This window comes from Suricata suricatta, chromosome 10 (genome assembly GCF_006229205.1).
Source record: "Suricata suricatta isolate VVHF042 chromosome 10, meerkat_22Aug2017_6uvM2_HiC, whole genome shotgun sequence".
Lineage (NCBI taxonomy): Eukaryota > Metazoa > Chordata > Mammalia > Carnivora > Herpestidae > Suricata > Suricata suricatta.
In genome coordinates, this window is record NC_043709.1 from 79,245,647 (window position 1) to 79,255,967 (window position 10,321).

General features: G+C 40.3%; 1 long non-coding RNA gene across 1 annotated transcript; it reads right to left on the minus strand.

Annotated features, from left to right (window-relative positions):
- Positions 1 to 156: 156 nt before the first annotated feature.
- On the minus strand, positions 157 to 4,646 carry LOC115305572. Its single transcript, XR_003914854.1, has 3 exons — positions 4,571 to 4,646; positions 303 to 400; positions 157 to 204 (listed from the first exon to the last, which is right to left on the minus strand). It is a non-coding gene; the product is annotated as an uncharacterized LOC115305572 (long non-coding RNA).
- Between the last annotated feature and the right edge of the window lie 5,675 nt (positions 4,647 to 10,321).

The following is a 10,321-nucleotide window of genomic DNA, read 5'->3' on the forward strand; positions in this document are numbered from 1 at the left end:
CTGGTGCTGAAGTCGCTTTGTCCTCCTACTCTGAGCCCAAGTCCAACAGACTACTTCCTGACTGAGCAGCAAGCACATGTGGGCAGGGCCTGGAGCCCATATTTTTAAAAAGAGGCTTATGGTCCTTACCTTTTGTTTACTTTTTCGATAAGTGGACCCAGGGTCTGTTCTGAAGGTCCTGCCGATGTCCTCACAGCCGCATGTCTGAATATGCAGACACAGAGGTCTCTTAATCAGTGTGCAAAGTAGGAATCCCCAATGCAGCCAGACTCCAAAGGCAGTCTCTTAACACCACCATTTACCTCAGGCTTGCATTCACGTGGGGTTTGTGGCTACTGCCGAGATTCAGAGAGTGGTGCATATCGAGTTTATTTGCCTAGTGATCTTCTCATGTATGTTCCTAGAAGAGAACAGGGTTAGTGGCACCCTAATCTTCTAAAAGAAATCCAAATTGTAACTTAAGAAATTTTATCTCCTCTGACCTGTTCTTCTATATCTCTGGGTTGTGGCATAGTATTTGATCCAGAATAATGGCTTAAAAAAATGCTTGTTGGGTGAATGAATAAAGTATAAAAGAAAGAAAGAAAGAAAGAAAGAAAGAAAGAAAGAAAGAAAGAAAGCAAGCAAGAAAGAAAGAAAGAAAGAAAGAAGAAAGGAAGAAAGAAGAAAGGGAGGAAGGAAGAAAGGGAGGAAGAAAAAGAAAAGGAAAGAAAAGAAAGAAAGGAAGAAAGGAAGTAAAGAAGGAAGGAAGGAAGGAAGGAAGGAAGGAAGGAAGGAAGGAAGGAGTTTGAAAGAAAATTTGGAAAGGAGAAGAGATTTCCAGAAAGATGAGAACGTAAACTTAGATCAAAAAGGAAGGATATAACTTTCATAGAACCAAGCCAACGTACTCAGAACTGAAATGTAGGACTTTGGAGCTAATGGAAGAGCTAGAGTCAGAACACAGGGCAAAAGTCCTCAGGCAGGAGCAGAAATGACAGTTAGGTATTGACAGGTGGGCTGCTCTATGACACATCTGACTCCCAGCAGTTAACACATCTTAGGACCTTCAAGCAAGATACCTGTCAATATCATGTATTTTACATGTCAAAGGGAAACAATTAGCATATGGCAGTTAACTTCCTCTTGAAAAATAGATGAAAGACATAAAAGATAATATGAGCAGTCCCCCAGTTAAAAATATGTATTGTTTAATGAATTAATTGTTTATCAAAATAATGTATGTACAGTGAAAACAGTCAAATAGCAGTGGGCCTCCTGGGTGGCTCAGTTGGTTAAGCGTCTGACTTTGGCTCAGGTCATGATCTCACCGTTCATGGGTTCGAGCCCCACATTGGGTTCTGTGCCGACAGCTCAGAGCCTAGAGCCTGTTTCAGATTCTCTGTCTCCCTCTCTCTCTGACCCTCCCCTGCTCGCACTGTCTCTCTCTGTCTCTTAAAAATAAATAAATATTAAAAAAATTTTAAATAAATAAAAAATAAACATTAGAAAATTTATAAATAAAAAACACATAGTGAAAAAAGGCATGTAATAAAAAACAGCAGTTCCTGTTTCATCATTCACCAATCCCGATAACTGTCATGATAGGCAACTCATCACTTTTTATCTATTTCTTTGGACATATTTCTTATTTTTTTCCCTTTGGGCATATTTCTAAATAATATTCCTACACTGCTATTTCTTGACTTACTAATTTTAGAAATCTATCCACTTCTTCTTATGGAGGATAATAAAGCTCTAAACCTACTTTCACTATACTCATTCATTCAACAGAGTTAGGTCAGTCACATCTGAGGTTAAATCAACATTATTATTACAACTATCTAATTGTTTACTGTTGAGATAAGTCATGTGTTTTTTAAATTTTACATCTTTTTTTAGAGTTAACTACTGCCTCATTTTTTGTTGTATTAATTTCAAGTCTTTATAATCCTTAATTTTTTTCTATCAATCTGCTGTACTTGTAGCAATAGCTTTTCCAAGTGGCAGCAGCATCACTTACTCAATCAAATCCCTTTTATCCCCTGAAGCGCTCCACTCTCTCTCCCATTCCCTTGCACCAATCTTTTTTTTTTTTAATATTTATTTATTTTGAAAGACACAGAGGGAGGGGTGGAAAGGCAGAGACAGAGTAAGAGAGAGATTCCCAAACAGACTCCGCACTGTCAACACAAAGCACCACGCTTAATCTCACTCACTGTGAGATCACGACCTGAGCTGAAATCAACACTCCCGATTTCAGCTTGACTGAGCCGCCCAGGCGCCCCTCCCCTGCTCCAATCTCGACTGCTCTTTAGGCACAGGTTGACTGCCAGGGACTTAATTTTGTCATGTTCTTATAATGGATCCTCTTTTTTGCCTAGAGGATACATTTCTCCATTGTATTAAGTGAATGGGTTTGTACTTTCTACAAGTATTAGCACTAGTAGTTTTTTGTTTTTGACTCATTTTTATCAAATAATAAGGACCAGATGCAATTAAAATGTTCTTAAAAGTATACAAACCGCTGTTTAACAGAAATCATAGAGCCATCCAATAATCCAGCAGGTAATACCAGCACGAAAATCCTTCACTCCTCGAGCATACTTGGTGTATGGAAGGTAAAACTTTACAGGGCAATGCACAGAAAGTACAGTTGTATTAAGGAATCTGTGAACTCTGGATAAGCTACTCACTGGGTATCTCTTCAAACCAGTATCTTAAAGATATTTCCTTAACTATGTGTGGTTGTGGGGGGCGGGGGGTCTGTGCACATGTGCATGAAGGATAAACTAATTTTCTGCAAATTGACATTCATATTTTTTCTTTGTGTCTCTAACCCTTATGCCAGCAGAACATTCATCTTCTTTAAGTTCCCTCAAAACAAAACTCCAGTTAAAAATAAGGCAGGGGTACCTGGGTGGCTCCGTCAGTTAAGCGTTGAAATCCTGATTTCAGCTCAGGTCATGATCTCACAGTTCAGAGCCTGGAGCCTGCTTGGGATTCTGTGTCTCCTTCTCCCTCTGCCCCTCCCCACTTGTGCTCTGTCTCAAAAATAAGTAAACAATAAAACAAATATAAATGAAAATAAGGTAAGGGATTCAAATAGACTTTTTCTGAAAATTCCACTGGGGAATAGTGTGTAGCTTTTCACAAAAAGGAAAAAAAAAAAGGAAGGGAGGGAGTCCTTTAGCTGTGCCTCTTCTTTCAAATCTGGGCTTCAAAATCCCCCTTCCTCCCTGCAGTCGCAAGTCTTCCTGGTGATGATCCATGCCTTCTTGGAGTTTCCCACTCTTCCATCCTAAACTCTCTCTCAGGCCAAGCATTTGCACTCTGCCCAGCGCTTGTACCAAACTTACACAACAACCATTTGTTTCTACTTATTCCCATCTTGCTACACGCCAAAGGCTCCAAGACTGGTCCTCCAGTTACTGAGATACACTTTCCTTAGAAGTCAGTGAACGATTATTAATAATAAATAAGTTTTCCTCTTACATGTTCAATTTCAAACTAACAGATTTCTTATATGCACTAAAATTAGAGTTTGGACTAATTTCAATTTCCCCACTTATATAAGGAGATGCACATAAAAATCTAGGTTTACCAGCACCAGATTTCCAGATTGGGGTGGGGTGGAGTGGGGCATGTTTTATGCCACTTAAAGATTCATTCCTGAGGGCCTGACTGATTAACACTAGGACTGGTTAGTTGAAAACAGAACAAGTGGGGTGCCCGGGTGGCTCAGTTGGCTGAGCGTCCAATTCTTGATTTTGGCTCAGGTCATGATCCCAAGGTTGTAGGATCGAGCTCTGTGTCCAGCTGTGTCCTGAGTGTGGAGTCTGCTTGAGATTCTCTCTCTCTCTCTCTCTCTCTCTCTCTCTCTCTCTTTCCCTTCTTCCTCCTCCTCCTCCTCCTCCTCACAAGCTTGCACTCTCTCTCTGTTTCAAAAAAGAAAAAGTAGAACAAGTGAAATCAAGGACCACCATGGAGTCTTCCAAAGAAAGGTAAGTCAAAGAAAACACTACAGGAGGTGGAGGAAGGGTCTGGAAGGAGGAAGGTAGCAGAGAATCCAGGATTTGGTTTTTCTGGACTGTGAAGGAGAATGGTTGGACTTTCAGGTGAGAGAAGTTGGCAGAGACTAAATTTTGGACGGTCCTGGAACCAAACTGAGGAGTTTTCGGATTTCATAATAAAGCAACAGCAACGGATTCCTGTGGGAAGTCTTGTACTTATCTTAGTATATAGAAAAAAATGGGTGCCTGGGTGGCTCAGTTGGTTGAGCATCTGACTTCAGCTCAGGTCATGATCTCACTCATGGGTTCGAGACCCACATCAGGCTCTATGTTGACAGCTCAGAGCCTGGAGCCTGCTTCAGATTCTGTGTCTCCCTCTCTCTCTGCTCCTCCCCTGCTCATGCTCTGTCTCTCTCTCTCAAAATAAATAAATCTTTAAAAAGTTATTTAAAAAAAAAAGAAAATAGAAGGAAATGGGAAAAAGAAAGAAAAACAGAAGAGGAGGGAATGAAAGAAAAAAGAAATAAGAGAATCTTAAGGGTCCAAAGAAATCTTGACATTTTTTTATTTAGTCCCACCTTCTGCTCCGTGCTGGAATCCTTTCTTCAAATCCTGCGCTGAAGGTTCCATATCTCAGAGTTAACTTGAATTTTTATTTTGAGGTCATCATAGGTCCACCTGCAGTTGTAAGAAATAATACATAGAGATTATGTATATTTTCATGTAGTTGCCCCCAGTTTGTATAATTACAGCACAAGGGCACAGCCAGAAAATTGCATTTATACAATCTATCCACCCTATTCAGATTTTGCCAGTTTTACATGTACGCATTTGTATGCTTATGTGCATTTAGTTCTTTGTAATTTTATCACATGTATACACTTATGTCTTCACTACCACTGACATGATACAAAGTAGCTTATCACTAGGATCCCTGATGTCTCCTTATTACAGCCACAGATACCCTCTTTCTTAACCCTGCCCTAACCCTTAGCAACCACTAATCTGTTCTCTCTAGTTTTTAAGTAATGTTATATATAAATGGAATCATACAATATGTAACATTTAAAAACTGGCCTTTTTCACCCAGCGTAATTCTTTGATGATCCATTCAAGTTGTTGCATTAATAATATTTTATTCTTATTTTTAAAAAATTTAAGTATAGCTAACACACAGTGTTACATTAGTTTCCAGTGTACAACATAGTGATTTGACAAGTTTATATGTTATGCTAAGCTCACCACGTGTGGCTCCCATCTGTCACCATACAACGCTACTGCAGCATGATTGACTATATTCCCTGTGCTGTGCTTTTTATTCCTGTGACTTATTCGTTCCATAACTGGAAGCCTGTACCTCCCACTTCCCTTCACCCATATTTCCCATCCCTCCACCCACCTCCCCTCTGGCAACCCATCGGTTTGTTCTCTGTATTTATAGATCTGATTCTGCTTTTTGTTTATTCCTTTGTTTTTTTAGATTCCACTGATGAGTGAAATCACATGATATTTGTCTTTCTCTGCCTGACTTATTTCACTTAGAATAACACCCTCTGGGTCCATCTGTGTTGTCGCAAGTGGCATGATCTCATTCTTTATAAGGCTACGTAATAGTCCATGTATCTATACATACACATCTTCCTTTCCCATTCATCTGCCAATAGACACTAAGGCTGCTTCCGTGTCTTGGCTATTATAAATAATGCATAAATATGCATAAGCACATGTCTTTTCTAATTAGTGTTTTGGTTTTCCTTGAGTAGATTACCTGATAGTGAAATTATTGGATTGTATGGCATTTCTATTTTTTATTTTTTTAAGGAAACTCCACACTGTCTTCCACATGGCTGTACCAGTTTACATTCCCACTAACAGTGTGCGAGAGTCCCTTTTCCTACACATCCTCACCAACACTTGTTATTTCTTATCTTTTTGATTCTAGCTATTCTGACAGAGGTAAGGTGATATCTTATTGTGGTTTGATTTGCATTTCCCTGATAATTAGAGGTGTTGAGCATCTTTTCATGTGTCTATTCAGCATGTCTTTTTTGGAAAAGTGTCTATTCAGGTCCTTTGACCATTTCTTAACCTATTTGTGTGTGTGTGTGTGTGTGTGTGTGTGTGTTGAACTGTGTAGGTTCTTTACATATTTTGGATATTAATCTCAAATTGGATATGTCATTTGCAAATATCTTTTGTAAGTTGCCTTTTTGTTGTTGTTGATGGTTTCCTTTGCTGTGCAACAGCTTTTTATTTTGATGTATTCCCAATCATTTATTTTTGTTATTTTCCCCTTGCCTTAGGAGACACATCTAGAAAAATGTTGCTACAGCCAATGTCAGAGGAATTACTGCTCATGGTCTCTTCTAGGAGTTTCATGGTTTCAGGTCTGATATTTAGGTCTTTATACCATCCTGAGTTTATTTTTGTGTATGGTGTTAGAAAGTGGTCCAGTTTTCCCAGCACCATTTGTTGAAGAGACTGTCTTTTCCCCATTGTGTATCCTTGCCTCATTTGTCATAGATTAATTGATCTTTAGCATGGTTTTGTTTCTGGTCTCTCTATTCTGTTACATTGATCTATGTGTCTATTTTTGTGCCAGTACCATACTGTTTTGATTACCATGGCTTTGTAGTATATCTTGAAATCTGGAATTGTGATGCCTCCAGCTTTATTTTTCTTTCTCAAGATTGCTTTGGCTATTCAGGGTCTTTTGTGGTTCCAAAGAAATTTTAGTATTATTTACTCTAGCATTGTGAAAAATGCTCTTGCTATTTTGATAGGGATCACACTGAATCTGTAGATTGCTTTAGGTAGTATGGACATTTTAACAATATTTGTTATTCCAATCCATGAGCATTGAATATCTTTCCATTTAATAGTTCATTCTTTTTTATGGCTTAGTAGTATTCCATGGTATGAATATACCACAGTTTATTACAAATAAACTACTATTTGAATATTTGTGTACAAGTTTGGTATGGACATAAACTTTTGTTTCTCTGGGGTAAATGCTCTGAGGGGCAATTGTTGGATCATTTGGTAGTTGTATATCTCCGTTTTCAAGAAACTGGCAAACAGTTTTCCAGAGTGGCTCCACCATTTTACATTTTCACCAGCAGTGTATGAATGATTCAGTTTTGGGACACAGATTTTAAAAAATAAAACAATTTTAAAAATATAATTTTAAAATATATTTTTAAAATAAAGCGAAAAGCTTAGAGACAAACCTAGGATAGTCTGTTCTCAACATCGTTTTCTTGCTCTTACATAATCAAGAGAAGCCAAGATTTACATTTCCCAGGATCCCCTTCCCCATATAGTTCCAGGGTCTGTCAGTGAGAAGCACTGCAGTGAGATGTGGAACGGAAGAGAAGGTAAAGTTATCACTCTCTGGAGGCCACCGTGGGCAGACATGTGAGCTGATAGAAAACCCAAAGTTCTCAGTAGTCTCCAGATGCAAGAACTACCTGCTCTAGGACTATTGGCTGCCAAGACCGCCTTGAGGGTGCTGCACCTTGATGGCTTGTGAGAGGTTCCCACACGTTCTTGACTTTAAAAGTAGGTTTTAGGTGAGAGGCACCTGGGTGGTTCAGTCAGTTAAGCTTCCAAGTTTGGCTCAGATCATAGTCTCACAGTCTGTGAGTTTGAGCCCTGCGTGAGGCTCTGTGCTGACAGCTCAGAGCCTGGAGCCTGTTTCAGATTCTGTGTCTCCCTCTCTCTCTGCCCCTCCCCCGTTCACACTGTCTCTCTCTCCCTCTCAAAAATAATATTAAAAAAATAGAAGTAGGTTTCAGGTGAGCCTTTGAGGACGAGCCACTTTGGGCTGCAGGCTGCAGTCATTGGCAACAGCGTCCTTTACTGTGCCTGCCCTTCAAAGTCTGCATGTCTCTAATTCCCTGTACTAATGTCCTCCACATGGAGCACACACAGTGTCAACTTTCCAACTTTTGCATAGGGTTAGCTCCTTTTTGTTTGCCAAGAATTTTTAAAACTTTAAAGATTAACAATAATTTCTTACTATCACCATCATCCCAGGAGGATGGATATACCCAGAATACATTATGGCCTTTTACTTTAAATGAATATAACTTTATTTTTTAAAATTCACCATATTAACATTCTTTGTTTCACATCACTGTATACTAGTGAAAATGCTGTCACAGTGCAAATGTCATCATAATTCAACACAAGTTTGTGGGCTGCCACGTAGGGGCTAAGCAGCAGCATACCGTAATGATTAAAAACAAAAGCCCTAGAAGCAAGTTGTCTGAGTCCAAATCTCAGCTCTGCCGTCTCTGTGCCTTACAGTGCCCGTTTGTGACATGGGGATAATTACAGTGCTTCCCTCCTAGTAGTGCTAGGGCCACTGCAAAAGCTAATACACCAAAGGCATTGGAACGTCTGCCTGGCAGATAATAAGCCCTCATTAGCGAATACAAACATCGGCTGCAACCTTGCACTCTGACCTGTGCGACTAAGACCAGTGAACATGGTTTTCTCCCCCTGGAAGGGAGGCCAGTCTCTGGTAGGGACAACAGAAGTAACTGATCCAACATCATGATCATATCCCTCTAGAAGGAAGCCTTTACCTGCCACCCCGTTTTCTACAAGATTAAATTTCCTTGCTCTAGAATTCCAGCCTTCTTGACCCAGCCTTTGATACCTGTTTCTAGACCTCTCTGATGCCAGCCACCTGTCCATAAGGGTCTTTGCTAATTATCTGTAACTCCGTCCTCTGCTGATACCTTCTTCTTTTTTTAAGTTTTTACATTTATTCAGTTTTGAGAGACAGCAAGAGACACAGTGTGAGTGGGGGAGGGGCAGAAAAAGGAAGGCACAGAATCCGAAGCAGGCTTCAGGCTCTGAGCTTTGAGCACAGAACCTGACGTGGGGCTCAAACCCACAAAACATGAAATCATTACCTGAGCCAAAGTCGGATGCTCAACCGACTCCACTCAAGCACCCCAACAGTTGATTTTAAGGTAACCAATATAGTACCAAAAATGGTGATGGCGTGCATGAAGGAACTTGAAGGGAGGAAGTTAGCTGTTTCATCATCCCTTGTGATAGGATGGGACAGCAGGTGTGGGTGGGAGGAATGGGTAAAGATGGCTCAAAGGAATACATTTCCAGAAGCTCCTGACTGGCTCAGTAGATAGAGCATGTGACCCTTGATCTCAGGGTTGTGAGTTGTGAGTTCAAGCCCTATGTTGGGTATAAAGCTTACTAAAAAAAAAAAAAAAACCAAACTTCTAGTTACAAGATGAATAAGTTCTTGATATAATATACAATATGATGACTATCGTTCACAGTACTGTATTGTACATTTGAAAGTTGCCAAAAGAGTAGATTTCTGAAGTTCTCACCATACACACACACACACACACACACACACACACACACACACACACACAAATTGTAACTATGTTAGGTGATGGATGTCTTCACTGACCTTAACTGTGGTAATCATTTTGCAATACATATACATATAAAATCACTACCTCGTATACCTTGAAGTAATAAAATGTTATATGTCAGTGATATCTCATTAAAACTGGAAGAAAAGAAAGTAAAAAGAGGTGGGGGTCTAGACTCCTCCCCTGAGACCTGGACAGGCCTTTGTAACTCTTTGACTGGAAGGCTGTATCAGAAGCAACTTTCAGGACTAGGTCATAAATGGCAACAGACTTCTGCTTGGTTCTCACTCTCTCTGAACATGTATCTTTGAAGCCCCAAGAGGCCGTCTGCAGAGTCCAGCTACCTTGAAGCCACAGCACTGGAGAGACCATGGAAACCCAAGAGATTTCTAGGAGACCCGGCTCTCCAGGCGTTTCCAGACTAAGCACCCTAAGTCTAAATGAGCAAGTATTCAAGGTGACCCAACCCTGCCACAATCAGACTGTATTCTTCATTTCTCACCCAAGATAGAACTGCTGTTACTGGCTAAAGACATATCCTTAGAAATTTCTTTGTAAAATTTTTAACAAACTTTTTTTTAAGTACAAAAGAGCTCATATTCAATATATTATGGGATTAAAGAGGGCACTTGTAGTGATGAGCACTGGGTGTTGTATAGAGTGTTAAGTGTATAGAGTATTACACTGTATGTTAACTAACTAAAATTTAAATAACAACCTAAGGGGAGCCTGGGTGGCTCAGTCAGTTAAGTGCCAGACTCTTGATTTCTGGTCATGTTGTAAGGATGCAGGTCCGATCTGGCCCTCACCACTGGGCCGTCCCAGCCTTCCTGGGGCCGGTTGGTGTGCACCTCCGCGGTGGAGATGCGCCCGGCAGCCGTGGCGGGGGGGGGGGGGGGGGGGGGGGGG